Raw genomic sequence first — 18,249 nt, 5'->3', positions numbered from 1 at the left:
GCCCTCTGTGACACAAGGGATATGACCCTCTCCTGCACGACAGCCTAGCAAAGCCTGGGACAAGGCCTCATACAGCTTGCACATTATGAAAGATGTGTATAGATGAGTAGCGGGAAGGTATGCTTCACGATGGTGACCGTCTGAGGAAAAGCAAGGCCGTGGGAAAATGTATTCCAGTATCTATCAGGTACTTATCAAACAAGAACTAGAGAGATCAATCTCAGGGCCATTTTGGGGGGGGGCCTGTATTGCTGATTTAGGAATTTGGGTTTATTTTAGGGGGTTGTCCTAAGTAGAGTGCTGGGGTACCACAGTCTCATAGATAGGAATGGAACATGCAGAAACTTTTATGGCCCAAAGCTTACTTTGTATGGAGCCATGTGGTTCCTGCTTACTGAGGTCTGTCTACTGAGAGCTGAGGCCCAGAGGAGCCACACAAAAAGGCAGTTAGGTCACAGAGACTCTGAAACAGAAGCCCTGATTCCTGTGCTGCCCTTCTCTTCCCCGGGCCAGCTCCTGGATGGGAGGGAGCCTGGCATTGAGACCACAGCAAGCAGAGATTTTCTGCCTCCCACTAGAGCAGGCAGGCAGCACTGGGACCTTGCCCATCCCGAGGGCTCCCATGCTGCACCTTGCGTGGGACAGAAGCAGGTGGAGAGATACCTAGGAGAGGGGAGGGAGGGCATCGAGGAAAGAGATAGGGAGGGAAGTGCCAGGTCCCTGGAGCCCTTGGCAGGTCTCCCATGTATATAGGATGGTGAGCAGAGCTGCCTGCTCAGGATGGGACCCGCGTCCAGTGCAGAGAAGCTCTAGGGAGTATGGTCAAGAGCGCCCAGTATACCAGTATTGCAGGGAACTGCAGATCTCCACAATATCCTGCATTCCATGAGAATTTCACAAAGAAATCAGAGAGTGGGTGGGATTGCTGCGCAGAGGTGAGGCCAGACCGGCAGAGAGCCCCCAGGTCAAAGCAGCAGGAGCTCCTAGGCGCTGTGGGCTTCGGACTTGGCCTCCAGCTCTGGGCTCCAGGAACCCACCAGCGCAGCACTCTGCGGTCCAGCACAGGCGGCAAACTGGAAACAGCTGCGGAGGTTTTGGGTTTCCGCCCGGCCTCCCCCTGGCCCCTGGCTCGGCCCACCCGAGCAGTTCCTCTTAATCCTGCTCTCTCGGGAAGCTGCGCCGTGGAAATCCACCCTGTTTCAGAGGTCAGCCCCAGGCTGGTGACCGAAGCTGCACCGACCAGGACCCCCTCACTCGGACAACACCCTGCAACCTCGCTGCTGCACGTGCCGCATAGCTCTGAGGTCGCAAGGGCCTACCCTAGCAGGTGCGTCCGAAACTTGCAGGCTGCATTCTGCTTGAATCCAAAGTACTAGAAGGCACTCTAAGGACTGGTGAGGTGCCTCCCTTCCCCCTCTCATGGTGTGAGGCTGACTTAAAGGTAATCCACCCATTTCCCCAGAGGGAACAAAGTGTTTGCTCAAAATCACAGAGAGTGTGATCTCTGAGTCTTTTTTCTTGCCCAGATTTGGTTTGATTCAGTTTCTCTTCAAATACCAAACTAGAATTTAAGTCATTTTTGCAGTTGCTGTCAGATCTGAAAGTTCTCACTTGGCATGACTTTGCTGGATGTTCTTGGCCCCAGCCCTGGGGTCCCCTTCACATTAGTGTGCAGCCCAGGTGAGAGGCAGGAAGCACAGTAGGCAAAGGGTGGGTGGGGCTTTCCAGGAGGCCTCGGGTCCTAGCCTTCAGTGAAGGAGAGGGGGCCTTTGCAACCCTGTGCTATGATCCTGGAAAGGGCCTCCAGAGTTCAAAGCTGACTGGTACCTCACTGCCAGGCATCAACTTTGCTGACTTCTCATGGGCAGTTCTGCAGGGCGGGGGGGGGGGGGGGGGGGGGGGGGCGACGGGCGACGGACACGGGACTTCAGTCCGGCCCGAGGTTACCAGGAAGCAAACCTACCTCATCTTCCCGTAGTTCAGGGGTACACTCTAAGACAGACTCCCAGGCATGTAGAGTTGTACCTCCACATTGCTTGCTACACATTTCACCCTTGTGAGCCTAGGGTTTCACACACACACTCACCTGCGTTGTGCTTCACACAATTCTAAACATGGCCCCGATTCGTACCACAGCCTCCAGCTCTCGGGAACCTCAACAGGACCCAGATGCCTTGTTCACATGTCAATGCCCTGTGCAGGAAGGTTCCAGAATACCACAGCCAGCATGCTGATGGTGGCCCTCACCTACACAGCCTCTTAGGGAGTCTTCTCCAGGGACGCAGGGAGCAGAAACGGGGCGCAGCTTCTCCATTGGAACATTGTGTTTGACCAGACACATGTGGCTACTTACAGCTTGAAAGCGGGATAATATGTCCTTTGGAATTGTGATGGGCTGCACACGTGGAGGTGCCCATGCCTTCGATGGCACCTACCAAGCACATGTCCCTTGAGCAATCTCTCTCCTGGGCCATGGGCCAAGAAGTGAACCCCTCCTTGGAAATCGGGTTCTGCCACCCCCTCGCTGCATTGTTTTAGATAGGTCCCTTCTTCCTTTTCTCTCGCTGGGCTTTAGCTTCCTAGAGTGCAGCCCTGACGCTCATTATGACCCTATCATCTTGCCGTTTTCAGCTCTGTTGAGACTGTGGAGCCCATGCATGCTGCAGATGTGCCCGGGGCAGTGAGGGCTTGGAGCCATGCACAAACCCATAGGGCATCACTTCCCCAGCGGTCTTCCCTGCCAGCCTCGCTCACACTGAACACGCCAGGCTGAGGCTGGGCTCAAAGCTGAGGCCCACAAGCAGAGCAAGCACCAGCCTCTGACCACGCTCAGCCGTGGCCCTCGGGGGAATAAAAGAGACTGGGAAAGTTGCGGGCAAAAACAGCTGCAAAACACAAATGAAAACTGAGAGAGGAGGGGGGCTGGGCCCAGGAAGGGGTTCTGCCTGAGAGAGATCCTAGGGTGCGCAGGTGAATTGAGAACAAGTGGAGAAGAAATTCAGAACCCTGTGAGGTGGCTGCAGACAGGGAGGGACAGTGGGGAGCTGCCCTCACAGTGTCCCTTGGGTCCAGCTTGTGCCTCTCCACCAGTATGGGTGGGGAAGTGGGGTGACACATGGGTCTACAAAGAGGCTGCAGGCTGCGTCTGGTGTCCACTGAAGTCGGGAACTGATGGAAACTAATCCCCTAACGCTTTGGTTCCTTTTTCCCTCCAGACTCTGAACTCAGCACTACATATGTGTGGAAAGGAGTCCTCTGAAGGCTGCTTTCTGTGTGTTTTCTCTTATAGGAGAAAAATGGATATTTGTTCCTCCAGCAACCCAAGGCAGTAAAATGTCCAGTTGTACAGGTTGCTCACTCTCCAAGACACCCTCCCTTTTGGCTAAGAGGGTTTCCCCAAGCTATGTGCACTCCCTACTGTCCACCAGCCTGACTCTGCACATACTGGATACGCCAGTGAGACTCACCTCATCTTCACCAGTGTGTGCACCGCAGGCTGTGAGACAGGCAGAAACCTAGTGAGCTGCTTCCTTTTCCAAGATTCTAGATGAGCAGGTTAGATAAGAAGACAGCTCTGCCTCTCCCCAAGAGAGAGCAGAGGGGTTGGTGCAGGCTACAGGCTTTGGGGGTAGACAGCAAGCCCTCTGGTGCCCAGCATACAGGACAAAACCATAGGAGCCAGAAGATGCAAAGCCCTTTCTGGGAAAGGTGGGAGGCACCCCAGCTCACCCCATCTGTCCCTTCATTGTCCAGGTGACACAGCAGAACACAAAAGGGCTCCCTGAAGCCCCACCGCAAGACTCAAGACAGTCTGGGCTCCCAACACCTAGAGTCAGGGTCCTCTACTGTTCCCTGCTGACCCATTTTGGAAACCCTCATCTGAGTCTCCGAGGTCAGGGGTCAGGCCTACCCATTCCAGGGCCCCCAAACCACACCCTGGTGGCTGCCTGGTGGCTGCCTCCAACACAAGATGAAGGCCATGTTCCCATCCACCACACTGAGCTGTGTGGCGCCACAGTGCAGGCTCCAGTGCCTGTGTACCCTCACAAGGGAGCTAAACTTGATTTTGCTTCTATCTAAATATATCCCTGCGCCTTATCATACAGGAAACTGATTAGCCCTCTCCCTGGTGGCTGAGAAGCCCAGGGCTATGTAGTGCTTCCCAGACCTCCGCAGCCAGGCCTCAGGGGACCCCAGGCAGGGGAAGGATGAGGTGGCCTCAGCCATTGAGGGACACCCAGGTCCCTGGATTACCAGCCCTCTCCTAGGCAGGGGCTAATGGGCAAATGTCACCCTCTTTGTAGTCCGTGGTTCTCAGCTCAGCTCACTGCTGCAGCACGGATGCTGATGTTATTTTTAAAAAAAAAAATGAAGTAGCAATGTTTCTCGACTTTCACCGTCATTCTGTTTTGACGTTTCCATGTCTAGAGGAAAGAGACTTCCCCCTTGACAGGGTCACCTAGCTGAGTGGAAAGACCACTGGGAGAAGGCACCCCCTTTGCAGTCATTTTTCAGGTCAAGAACAAACCCTGCGGAAGCCATCCCAGGACCCTCCGGAACCGCCAGCTCACAGAACAGCACCTCAGCCACAAACATGCCCTTTCCAGAATAACTAATCAGCATTCGCTTGCCTTTCCCTGTACATTTGGCACCCAGTACAGATCCCTAGACACCAGAATTTAACTGTGTCACTTCTGTTTTCGTTTTTGGTTGTTTGCTTTGTTTGTTTGTTTGTTTTTCAGACAGGGTCTCACTATGCAGCCCTGGCTGTCCTAGAACTCCCTCTGTAGACCAGGCTGGCCCCAAACTCACAGAGATCCCCCTGCCTCTGCCTCCCAGGTGCTGGGATTAAAGGCAAGTGCCACAGCATCCAGACTGTCATTTCTGTTTTCAATGTACCTTTCAGGTTTTCTACTCCCCAGCTCTCCACTGCTTTTCAGACACCGCGTTGTCGGCACATAGGCCCCCAGGGCTTCCACAGTCTGGACTGTGCTGACTGCCGGCTCCCCTGGGGACTGGTCCTGGTGCAGACTAGACACTGAAAAGATGGCAGGCAGCCACACTCATCCATCAGAGACACATGGTGTCACGCCACACCTCTTTCTGGAGCTGCTGATGGCCCCCGCTGCTCATCCTCTGGGTGCAGACATCTCCCCAGTATGGCAACCTCTGACTTTCATTTTGATTTTCTTTATTCAATTTAGCTGTCACACTCTCCACTCTACCCTAGTTTTTCTAACCGATCTTTTTCATTTTAATTATGTGTGAGTGCCTATGTGTGTGCACACATAAGTGCAGGCGCCTGCACAGGAATCAGACCTCCCAGAGCTGGAGTTAGAGGTGGTTGTGAGTCATTGCTCTGAGTCCTGGGAATCTGTGAGAACTGAACCCTTGTCCTCCGCGAGAGCCAATGTCCTGAGCCACCTCTCCAGCACCAACTATGGCCTCTCATAGAAACTTTCATTTCCACTCTGGGCTGTGGGTTTGGCTCCCTGGGCAAAGAGGGCATATGGGGGTATGGAGAGAGGAAATGTCACTGGCCTAATCTCTGTCTCCAAGGTAAAGTTCACCCCAGTAACACACCCAGAACAAGGAACTTCCCTGGTGCCTCTCTCCTCTGGCCTTTCAGCCTCTGCTGGAACAGGCATCTCATAGTCAAAGCCAACCAAACAGGGAAGCTCTGTGACCAGGAAGGGTCCTTCCTCGTGCTCTGGAGCCGCCCCCTCCTCCCTCAGAGAAGACATCTTTCCATGGGAAGCAGACTTTCCAAGCTCCTGTTCCAGGAAGTCCCCCCAGAGACAGGCTCATGTTCCCTCTTCTCTCTCTCTCTCTCTCTCTCTCTCTCTCTCTCTCTCTCTCTCTCTCTCTGTCTGTCTCTCTCTCTCTCTCTCTCCTCCCTTTGTGGCTGTGGTCTCACATGAGCTCCATAGCCCTGGAATTGTGACTGATGTTCATTCAAAATTCCAAAGCAGGCTTATCTTTAATGTTCTATAGGCGGACAGTCATGAGGAGTCGTCGGGGCCCAAGTGTCAGACTCTACCATTTCGGCTCACATCCCAGGTTCGCCACAGCCTGCACCAGCCATGACTGGAGAACACATATGGGCGGGTCTCCCATTGTACAACACCCTCGTGTGCCTGTCTGAGAAGCCACATTTCACAGACACCCAGAGGTAAGATGGCAAAGACGGATGAGGTAGCCAGACGCCTCCTCTGTGGTGTTGGGCAGACAACACGTATCAAAAGAAAAAGAGCAATTCAAAACCCATGCGTCCACTTGTAATTGAAAACGGGGTTTGAAAGGAAGATTTGAAGCCATCATCGTGCCCTCTCCTTTTGAAGCTCCCAGGGTACTCCTTGGCAGATGGCATCACTTTCCATCCAGTTGCTCCAGCCTCTAACCTCAGTCTTCCCTGAGCTTCCTCCCCTCAGGCTCACAATTAGTACTCACCAGGTCCAGCCAACAGGCCTCAGCACTAGCAAGCTGTCTCCACCTTCCCACTTGCTTTGTACCAGCTGTCTTACCACAGGAATGTTCTGGCCATCACCTATTAACAGGTCTGTTAGCACAACCACACACACACACACACACACAGAGAGAGAGAGAGAGAGAGAGAGAGAGAGAGAGAGAGAGAGAGAGAGAGAGAGAGAGAGAGAGAGAGAGAGAGCTAGTTCTCAGGGCCCCGGGTACCTGGCTTGGACCCTGAGTCCTTTCCAAAGCAACTTTCCAAGGGTCTCCAACAGACTCTCAAAGCCAGATTTAGTGAATATGTCAGTCGGATCATTAATTCTATACACATTTCTTAAACCCCTTCTGTGCCAGACTCTGTCCTTCTAGTCTAGGCATCAAGGACCCAGCAATGACACCAAGAGACAAAGCCTCTGCCACCTCGGCCAAGCCTGATGATGAACAAAGCAGATCAGTAGATTAGAGCGTGTTAGGGAGAGGTGCCGAGAAAGCTAAATGAGATCAGGCCTTCTCCTACGGTGACGTGGAACAGAGGATCTCAGGAATACTGTGCCACTTGGGGAAAAAAAACTTTCAAGGAGGTCAGGAAAGTGGCCCAGTGCATCTGTCCGGGAAAAATGGATGGATGAGGAAGTGGTGAACAAATGAACAGAAATGACTGATTATAGTGATAAGTGAGAGACCCACTGAATGGATGGATGAATGAATGAGTGAATGAATGAATGAGCAAGTAAATGAGACAGCAATAGACTATATCTAGATGGGTTTATATAATGAATTGCCTTTCGGTGGTCAAATTACACTGGTTGGAAAAGCCACCAGCTACTCTGCAACCCAGAACTTACCTGGCCTTGCAAGTCTACCTTGGGACTTTCTTCTCTTTGTACGTGCTCCCTCCAAGGGCTCTGCAGAATACAGCCAACTCCTATGGCCATGGGTGCTAGACTAGAAGCATAGGACATTTGTGCAGAGAGACCCCCGGTGACTCTGGCCTTCATGCCTTGCCCAGGAAGGATGGCACAGCAAGGGCGAGAAGGTGCTGTGGGGTAGGGGACATCGTCTCTGGCCTCCAGGGCAGGCTCCCTGACCAAAACACATACATTTGGATGGGGCTTCCACTCAGCCTGCCATGGAGGATTAGTGCTTGGCCCAGCAGAGGCTGGAGTGAGAATGGAGGATTCCAGCTCTGCTCCTCCCCAGCCCAGTTATTGTTTTCTAAAGCCGGACACACTGAGGGGAGCACAGAGTTGCTGAAGGAACCCCAGCCCTGTGAGATGGTGGAGTCAAAGGCCAGCAACAGAGCAGCCTGGACGGTAAAAGTGTGATGCCTGAGACCAGCTAAACAAGGGAAGTACAGGGCGGGCAGGGCAAGAGAGCACAGGATCAGAACCAGAGCCTCTGAGGCAAGCTTCACCAGTTTAATCCAAGCCTCAAGTTAATTACCTAAACTCTGAGGTGCTTGCCTCTCTACAGTGGGAACAATCGCAGCTGCCTTACAGAAAATAAAATGAGATGTGTACAAGGAACTGTGCATAAGTCTGGTGTGTAGGAAATGTTCACCAGATATCGATACTGTCTCTTAATGCACCATTAATAACATCAATATATTATAATAAAATAATGCATTGGTTATCTTATATTGCTAATAAGTGGCATAAACCCAATGTGAGCAAGCGATTGTGTTGGGGACAATAGCTAATATTTATATTTTTTCCCTTATCAAGGGTTCAAACTAGCTGCTGAGATGGCAGTTGGGGAACTACCCTGCCCTGAGTGGAAGGGGCATCCGGGTGGATTCAGGGAAGCAGCCAAGGTGTGAAGGGATAAAATCCTCACCTGTGAGAGATGGGAGCTGCTCAGCCTGCACCAGAAAAAGCTGCAGGGAGGAAATGGAATGACTAGGTTGGGGCTTTGAGAGCAGAGCTGTGGCCTGAAAGAGATGGAGACCCTTCATGCATGGAGTCAAGTTGCATTTCTGTGCAAAACAAACAAACAAACAAAACCCAACATTCTTTCATGTCAACAAGGCCCATGTTTAGTAACTAGAATCAAGGATCTATCTAAAGGACCTTGGACAAGCTCCGCTATACCAAGACAGGCTCTCTCCAGAAGAGGTCAGTCTGCATCAGTACCCGACTGCTCTCTGACTTGTGACATAGTCACCCTCAGTGTAGCCTTGGGTTATAGCGATCCTCACTGTCCCATACATCCGCCAAACCATCCCTGCTTCAGTGCTTGGTGCCAAGGGTACAGCAATATGAATTCTGCCTCCTAGGTTTACAGTCTCCTGCAGAGTTCCTCAAATAGCACATATATCACCAGCCATGTACAAGATAAATAAATGCCATCCTTCAGTCACAACATGGATATAAGGGCAAATGTAGGAACCGAGACTAGAAAACTCTTGGGAGAAAAATAATATGGATGAACCCATGACACCCTGATTTTGACAATGGGTTTTCAGATAGGAGCCCCAAAAGTACAAGCAACAAAATAATGAATAAATTGAATCTTATCAAAATGTTGCGCCTTTGTGCTTCCAAGGGGGCTGGAGAGATGGCTCAGTAACTAGGAGAGCACGCTGCTCTTACATGACACCCACGTGTAGTTCCAATATCCGTGTCTAGCAGCGCATACCACCTGTAACTCCAGGTCCCAGGGACCCAGCACCCTCTCCAGCCTCTGAAAGCACTGTGCAAACCCACACAGACATGCGATTAAAAACAAACCCCCAAAACAGAAGAAGGTCAATGTGTGGAGCCGGAGGAAACATTTGTAAGTCGTCTATAACGAAAGGCGTGTGTCTACAACAAAAAACACTTGCAACCAGTTATAAGCAATTGAGTCAGTTTCTTCTCGAAAAACCAAAAAAAAAAAATAATAATAATAATTAAGGATCCAAAAAGACCTTTTTTTTTTACAAAAAAAAAAAATAGAAATAGCCAATGCACACTTAAAGAATAATCATCAAGGAAATGCAAATCAAATCCCGATCACACAAACCCTGACCAGGTCACACTCAAAAGAGCACCTGTGGTTAAAGGGAAAAGAGAAAAAAGCCAGACAATCACAGTAATATAGAAAAATGGAACCTTCGTGCACCACTGGTGAAAATGTAGAATGGTACAGCCAGTTCGTGAGTGAGACAGGGGGATGTCTAGCATTTCCTTAAAAAGCTAACCACAGAGTTACCATTTGACACAGCAATTCCACTCCCGGGAATATACCCAACAGAATAGGAACCATATGTCCGCACAAAAACTTGTTTACAATTGTTCCAGCAGCATTATTCCTAACAACCAAAGGTGAAAATGACCCTATTGTCTCCTAACAGGTGACTGGATAGCAAAATGTAGTTTTGCTGTCGTGGCAAAGAATAAAACTTACATGGAGGAGCTTAGACCCTGAAAACATTAAACTGTATAGGTCCACAGCCTTGTACCTTCAACTCCAAACCTAAGGAAGATCCAAACTCAAGTGTTTCTGCAGAAATCTGGAGCAAGGGTTTTTTTGGCAACAAAAAAAGTCTTCAGCACTTCCCTCTGATGTCTGCGTTCACATCTCCCACTGCAGAAATCAGCACCGGCTCAGGGGTTGCCTGCATTCCCTACCCAGTGACACGGCGTCACAAAATCTCCTCCGTATGACACTGTGGTCCAGAAATCCAAATAACTGACTTTCAAACGCATCAGACAAAGGCTTTGAACCCGTATCTGTTCACATTTTAGAGACAGAATAGACTGAGTCTGAGGGACTTACATCCCAGAGTCTGGACAAGTTTGCAGCCAGGAAAACCTAGTGCCTTGCTTGGTCCTTCTCTGCTCCTCTTGTTGCCCCACCTCCCCGTAGGGCAGGAGATCCCGTGTGCCCCAGTGGGAGGATGCTTCCTGCTGCAGACCCATTGTGGATCTGCTGTTTGGCGGTAACCGGCCCAATACCCGGACCGGAGCCAGCACCTACGCCAGAGCCGGCTTTATGTGTTCTCTGCCAGCTCATCCTCCACGCATCTGCAAGCGGTAAGTCTGGGAAGGTGGTCTGCTTTCCTGGCAGATGTCAGCCTCCACCAGCCGCCCTGAATGGTGTAGCTGGGCTGGTAAAGGCAAGCTGCAGAGCCTGGCGGAGGGGCTGCTACCAAGGCCACAAACACAGCATGTGGGCTAGCAGAGAACAGGAATATTCATTCTGGCACACCCAACTCCCACAAAGTCTCCTTGGCAAGAAACAATGAAGACGACAGGCAGAGACCCTCCTGCCATGCTCTCCGCCAGCTAGTGGCGGCTGTTAATATAATCAATAGTAATAATAGCAGCTACTACTTAATGAGTCCCAGCTCCGGGCCAGCAGCTGAACTTAGCACTTCTCAGACACTAACACCCCCAGGGCGTGAAGCATTATTGTCCCATTTTTCAGACGGTAAATTCCAAGAGATGGTGTAAATAGGCCCCAGCTGAGCAGGGCAAGGCCTGCCTCCTGCTGACCTAACACCAGCTCACTCCCACCCCCACACCAAAAGGATGTTAACCAAAAGTCTATCAAGAAGCTGGATTCATTCCACTAGTAAGGTAACTTGAACTTAGCTTCCTTCCTTCTTTCCTCTTTGGGAAGGATTAAAAATTCCCCAAACCATGCAGTCTTCAGCAATGTGGTCTCAAGCTTTTGCTATGTATTTCCTACCCATTTCACAGATGAGAAGAATGAGGCCTGATGAAACAGCTGCACCAGGTTATACACTCAAGTCTTCTACTCCCCTGTGTGGCTCTCAGCCAGATGCCAGTCCCTGTGAGTCCACGGCATTGGAAACCTGGTGGGAGAGACACAGTTCCTTTTTTTTAGTGGATACACAGACAGCCTGAGCCCACGGGAGTAAAAGGGAGCCCTCCTGTGTATGAGTCTGTTGTTCACTTACTCTCATTTAAAATCTCTCTCTCTCTCTCTCTCTCTCTCTCTCTCTCTCTCTCTCTCTCTCTCTCTCTCACACACACACACACACACACACACACATACACACACATACACACAAAACTCTAGTCTCTGTCTAGGCAAAGGATCAGACACTATCTTCAGGGCAATCAGTCTAGGCAACCAAAATTGCACAGCCACCATTTGGTTTCCAACCCAAGTGAGGTCCAGATGTGGTGTGGTCCGGGGCCACGAGGCACAGACAGCCCTGGGCTACCAGTCTGTCAGAAAAGGGAGTCTTCACAGAGAGTCAAAGGACGAGTGAACCTGGGCCGGGAGGGCATGCTGGGCTGGCCACCACCAGCACAGGCACAATATAAGCCATAGTCCACGCAAAACAATGAGGGGGGGAGCCCTAAGCAGATTTGGAGTACCTGGGATACACAGCAGCATCCTGGGCTCCAGTTCTCACCCAAATGGTAGTGAAGAGTCACAGCCAGAGGGACCCTACCTCAGGCGGGACACTAACAGCCTACTTAAAGGTTCCCACAGAAGAGAAGGGCCTACCAGAGCAGCCCCCAAGTCCAGCAGCCTCTGAGGCTCAGGACCAGCAGTGAGGAGGACATCTCCTGGTCATTAATCCCAGCATGTGTTAATGTTTGATAAATTGCCCAACAGTTGCATTAGCTAATAACTCCCCGCACAAAACCAGAGAGTTCATCTGTTTTTATAAGAGGCCCAAGAGCATCCTGGGAACAGGCACGGTGGTCGTGAATAAAAGAGAAACATTCATTTATGGTAATTGGTTTCAGCTCCTCTCTTGGCTGCTTGTCCTGACCTAAATGTATCCAGTTGTTCCCTCGGCCTGGCTCTGGTTTGGGGGTCACTCCTAATGGTTTAATTCAACAAAAAATGCCTGCCATTTCCTGTAACCCCTGTCTTGTTCCACCCGCCTCCCAAACGGTTTTCTTACAAGAGGCATCTCGGCAACCCCTCTGCGAGCTGTTTCCTTCTCACGGAACAAAGTCAAGATTGTTGACAGAGCAAAAGGGTCTAACTCCAGGCCAAAGAAAAGGCTGGGGGAGGGGACACTCAAAGGTAATAATCATTTGTTTGTCTTCCACCCTGACTTCACAAAGCAGGTTTTGTCCGAGGCTGGTGGTCAGGGACTCTGACACACAACATGGCCCTGGTGACCAAGGGCAATTTATGGGGAGGGAGCGAACACAAACCCTCATTCATGGAGCCGCCTCGGAGGAAGTGACTAGGAGGAACATTTGTGCCTAGCCAGCCAGCCGGCTGGCCCTCCTGATGTCCCTCCCACGGGTCTGAGGATGTGGAGGGCTGGGGAGAGGCTTGCTGGGTGCTGTGAGTTTTGGCCAAACTTCAGACCCAACCCTGAGTCCAGCCTTACTTTCCACGGCTAGGCTTTCTTTCCCACTCATAAGCACGTGACCTCCTTGCAGGGCAGTGCCCACAGCAAGGCATGCCACAGCTAGGCCCTGGTGTGCAGCTGGACAGGCCTGTCCCTCAGGTGGATTTATGAGCTCTGCTGGCATCGCACCCCCACGCACACAGGGAGGGGGCAGGGCGGAGCAGGGAGAGGGTCTGGAATACATTGCGCCGTCCGCCGTCCGCAGGGACAGCTTGTAAACTTTGTTGGGATGCATCTGGTAGAAAGGCGTTGTATAAATATTAGATCATTATCGGTGTATTGTGTTTCCCGCTCTGGTGGGGAAGGGGGGCCAGTGGGCCACAGATGCCTTTCCTCAAGCTGACAGGGATGGCTTGTTGGAGTCCTTAGAAGGTCACCGCTTGCCCGTGGGCAGTCCTACGAGGCAAGGTGGGACCTGGAGTCTTGGGGAAGCGGAGGTAAGCACCGATTTAACTTCCAGAGAGTTACTGAGAAGCCTCTGCCCATAGAAGCCAGAGCAAGGGGTAGGCCTGGCAGGTGGATGGAGAAGGTTAGTGAGGGTAGGCAGACTGGGGACACTTTGGTTCCCTATGCCATCCTGCCCCACACCTCACTGGGAGTCCTTCTCTATCCGTGGGGCCAGGAGGGAATCTGGCCTTGTAATCATTGGGAATACCTGGCCTGTGCCACCTTGTGCTGAGAACTAGAGAGCCAGCCTAACTGGCTAGCTGCTGAGCGGCACAGGCAGGATGCAGGGCTACTGTTCTTGCTTTCTCACCTACAAGGCATTCAGGGGCTCTGCGTCCTGGGGAAACCTGTGCACCCCCAAACCTAAAAGGGTCTTTGCAAACCACTTGTAGGCAGCACTTTCAGAGATTAAGGCCTAGAGAGTGCATCAGTAACACCGGGTGACTGTCACCTCCTCTTCATCATCACTAAACTGAAACCCTGTTAAAGAGTCCTGACCACGGCTCTCCACAGCCTCTTGGAAGGAGATGATGTTATGGAGATCCCGGCAGCTGTGGGATCCAGGATCTCAGTGCTCTGTGCTCTGACCTCTCTTCTGCTTCAGGGTCCCACTGTCTTTCCCCGCTGGGCCATGGAATATGCTGGGCCTGAGTCTCCAACCACTCCACCTGACCAAGGTCTACTCTTCCAACTCTCAGCTCATACCTGGGTCTCTGTGAAGCCTTCCCTGACCTCCCATGGTATCAGGAGTCCTCCTTTGTACCCCAGGATACAAGAGGATGGCTTCTGCCTTAACTTGCACTGCCTTGAGTTGGAATGGTGGGCTTATAGGACGAACACCTAGACTTATCCTGGCACTGACAGTGTTGGATGCTCTCCATGTACCTAGAGTCCAGCGGGAACTCAGAAAAGGGTTCATGGGGGAGTTTTGAGTGAATGGATGGATGAATGAACAAAGTGATCTTACCACGGTCATCATTGTCACATAGAGGCTACCTGGACAGGTGTTTTACAGCATACCCAGGAGGTCAACACTAGCAGTTTAAGAGAGAAGAAAACAAATGCTTCAAGAATGACTCACCTAAGACAGATGTGGTGACGCATGCCTTTAATCCAGGAAGCAGAAGCAGGTAGATCTCTGTGAATTCAAAGCCAGTCAAGGATATACGAGACCATCTCAAAAGGGGCGGGGGGTAGATTCACCTGACGTTAAACAGCTAGTGTGGCTTTCACTCATAAGTCTGACACCCTTGTTATGGTCTTAAAGGACACCTTTGAAGTGGGAATCTCAAAGCTTGAGCAATCTGGATGGCAGAATTCTGCTGGGACCCAAGAAGGACTTCTGCAGGAGGTCCTTTGATACGGAGCCCCCACAAGACCCTGGCCAGGAGAGTGGCTGAGGAGAAGCCTTACTAGCTGCATGGTCCCTCCGTGCCCATGTCTCAGCACCAGAGCGATGTCCCTCAGTTACTCTGAAACTGTCCTCCACACCCTTGACCTCTGCTTCTGTGGTATTTCATCCAGTGTCCTTGGTAACTCTATAAGGAAGATGTAGAATAAAGCACAGAAGAACAAGCTAATTTACCCAAAACACACAGCCTAGAAGCCGACCTCACCACTGAGCACATGATTCCGACAGCAGACGCCTTTATGCATCTGCTCCAAGTACAGGCCTGGGTATAGACTCCAGGATCTCACCGGGGCCCTGAGAAGTCCCTCTCCAGGATGGCCATGCTAGAGATCCCTGTGGCTTCTGACATCCATGTAAGCTAAGTCTTCCCTGCTGCACTCTGTGAAGCAAGAGTGCCAAACGTTAGCATCTTTACTTTGCAAGTAGGGAAACTGAGGAACTGGGGACTGGCATGACCAGAGCACTAAAGAATGTCTGGAACACCACAGTCATGCAGGGATCTGCCTCAGATCCCATCAGGACATTCTTCAAGTGAGTGAAAATGTGGAACACAGCCCCGAAAGACAAAGGACCAGACCCATGGTCAGATATTTATCCGCTAGTGTTAACCACAGACAACTTCCCTGCTCCTTTATGCCAAGTTTTGCTTTGCATGCCTCCAAGGATATAAAATAGTATACCTACCAGTGTAGCAATGGTAAAACCATTCTAATCTTAGCTTGGTAAACGAAGCATTTTTGATGAAGAAACAACAGGGAACATCAAGGAGACTAGGCTGGGGGTAGGGGAGATTGCACTAGAAGCTATAATCGAATCAGACAGAGCACAGCTTTGTCTCAGATACCTGGACCTTCCCTTCTGCCAGTGACTTAAAAAAATGTATATGAAGCACTTGTTTGTATACTCAGAACCAGGTGGCTAGCTGAGATCAGTGTCCCGAAGAAGCAGGGTTGGCCTCCCCTGCCTGGGTCACCCAGATGAAGAGATGTTGCATAGGACCCGAACACAGCCCTCCCCTAACCCCACACTGTTGTTGCTGTCAGGCTGCCCCAGCCACCAAAAAGCCACCCACATAGGTTGCCTGTGGCAGACAGCACTACAGGCGACTTCCAAATCTGGAATGGGACGCTGTGTGCCCCGTGGGATTCTGGGCTCTGTTATTTTCAGATGGATCAGTTGTTCCAACCCTGCTTTCCTCCCCAGACCCCCCACACTGATTTCCCAAGCAATCAAATCCACGTGTTACCGGTTCCGGGCCTGGTGCTGGGTGAGGTGAATGCTGGATGCTCACAGTGCCACCAAAGGCTGTGTGCCCTAGCAGTCTGGCCCTTCCTGAAGGTCCAGACTCCAGTGTGGCTCCCAAGAGCCAGAATCCCCACACCTTACGATGCATCCAGAGCTCCAGAAACCCCAGAGGCCAAAGGATAAAAGGAAAACCATGTCTAGAAAGAAAAGCAGTCTGAGGGCCAGGGAAAGCCTGGATATGCGTTGACAGCCTGGCCACACGTCTTCCTCCCTGTCGAGCCCAGCTCAATGCTGGGTGAGCTGAATGGGAGGGCAGTTGAAGGAGAAGGCAGTAGAAGTTCCCATTGTGCCCAGATGGCCAAGTGCCACGGAAAAAACAGTCCTCCACAGACCTGTGACCTAGTGTCTGCTCTGAGACTTTGGGTCATCTGCCCCAACCCCCTGGAGTTGATATCTGCTCATCAGCAAACTGTGGGTAAGGGCATGTCCTCAACCACAGGGCAGCTGTAAGGTTTATCTGGCAGCGTGTGTAAAAGGTTTCCCCTAGGACTCAGCAGTAGCTGCTACCCTGGTCACTTCTGAATGACCAACAAAGAAGTTAAGCTTTGTTGAACACCACAGAGTGAGAAGGAAGAGGCAGGTGCACTTCTGGAGCCCTGTAGGAGTAGGGAACACTTAGAGGATGGACACTCTGTCCCCTCAGCACCATTCCGGGGTTGCTTGTGTCTGAAGCAACCTACTCCGTGCCACCTCTACCCACTCCGCAGTAGAACATACTAGTTCTTGGGGGACTCTGAATGTACCCACTCTGGCAACCTAACCACACAATCACCCTTGGAAGCACGAGAGACCCCTTTTACTCTGACTGCTTGCCTGGCCCATGACTTTCCAGTTCAGCGAGGGCAGGAATGACTGCCAGAGCTCAGCTCCCCACAGTTCTCTGTGTGTGTTCAGCAGGTGCTGGAAGCATGGGACACACTGGGCTCCCTGAAGGACACAGAGGAGCCAGACCAGAGGCCTGGTTTCCATCGCAGAGGCTCACCCTCTCAGAGTCTGTCTCCTCCGATGTGAAAAAGGCCTGGGAATTCGAAGTGATCCAGAGGAGACACGAGGAGCCCCTTAAACAGCAACAGCCTGGCTCTGAGCCACCACAGAAGCCCTCACAGGAGACAAAGGCATGGAGAAGAAAAGGCTCCTCCAAGGCACTGGGATCTGGATCCTAACTCTTGCTGACCCAGGTACGGTGAGTGGAATCTTTAGCAAGTAAGAAGGACAATATTGGCGGGCCTCTTCTTGCTCTAGAAAGACCCTGAAGCCAGCAGGATATATCCTTTCGGGGTGGGTCCTCACCTCAGATCACCCAGGATAGCATCACACAAACAGGACATCCTCTCATTTGTACACACACACACATACACACACACACACACACACACACACACACAGTGCCAATATGGTAGGACTTATGCATGGTCCCCTATCCCTGCCATGGGAGCCAGCCACCTCCCTCCACCAGCCGCCCCCTAATTCTTCCAATGTGGCTGAGAGCTATCAAGCCTGGGAAGGAGGAGGGGAGGGCCAAGACCACCTCTGCTGATGGCTTGTTTACAGCCCGCCCATCAAGTGTACAAGCCAGTTGGGACAGCCCTTGGGAGTACCAGTGACACACAGCAGGCATCGGGGGAGGCCTGACCTCTGTCACTGGGAATGGCACTGAGGACCACCCCAGCCGGCCAGAACCAAAGCAGCCTGGGTGAGTCTAGCCAAGCGGCAGGGGACTAGCAGCTCTGGAGAAGCCTCAGCCTGAAAATAGCAAACCTCCAATCCCCACCCAACCCCGTGTTTTGCCAGGATAGCCAGAGGGCCTTGGTGCAGCAGGGCTGCCTGGGCTGGCTGCGCAGGACCTGGGGCTGAAGAATGGAGCGTGATGTGGGTGACTCAGAGCGGTTCCCTCTTCTGGTGGCCCACGTGGTGGGTCTCCAGGCAGTGTTCCGGAGGAGGGAGGCTCTGAGGACCACTCATACCAGAGGAAGCTGGGTTTCTATCCCAAGTTCCCCATGGGCTGGCTGTGTGATCCAGGTGGACTCAACCTCTATGGATCTCTGAAGCAAAGAAGTAAGAATGAGACGAGAGTCTGCAGAGAAGAGGGATCCAGAGGCCGCTGTTCGCCATTCAGATAAGGTTCCGTAGCATGAGTCACACTCTCAGGGAACTGTGAACTCCAAAGATATTCAGAAAGCGTGGGGAGCGCTGCACCATGCTGAGGACACTGGGCTGAAGCAGCCTTCTACCTTCCCCTTAAGACAACCTGGTTTAGCTAAGGACTAACTGTGACAAAAGGCAA

Source organism: Arvicola amphibius, chromosome 6 (genome assembly GCF_903992535.2).
Source record: "Arvicola amphibius chromosome 6, mArvAmp1.2, whole genome shotgun sequence".
NCBI lineage: Eukaryota > Metazoa > Chordata > Mammalia > Rodentia > Cricetidae > Arvicola > Arvicola amphibius.
Note: the sequence above shows the minus strand (reverse complement) of the source record.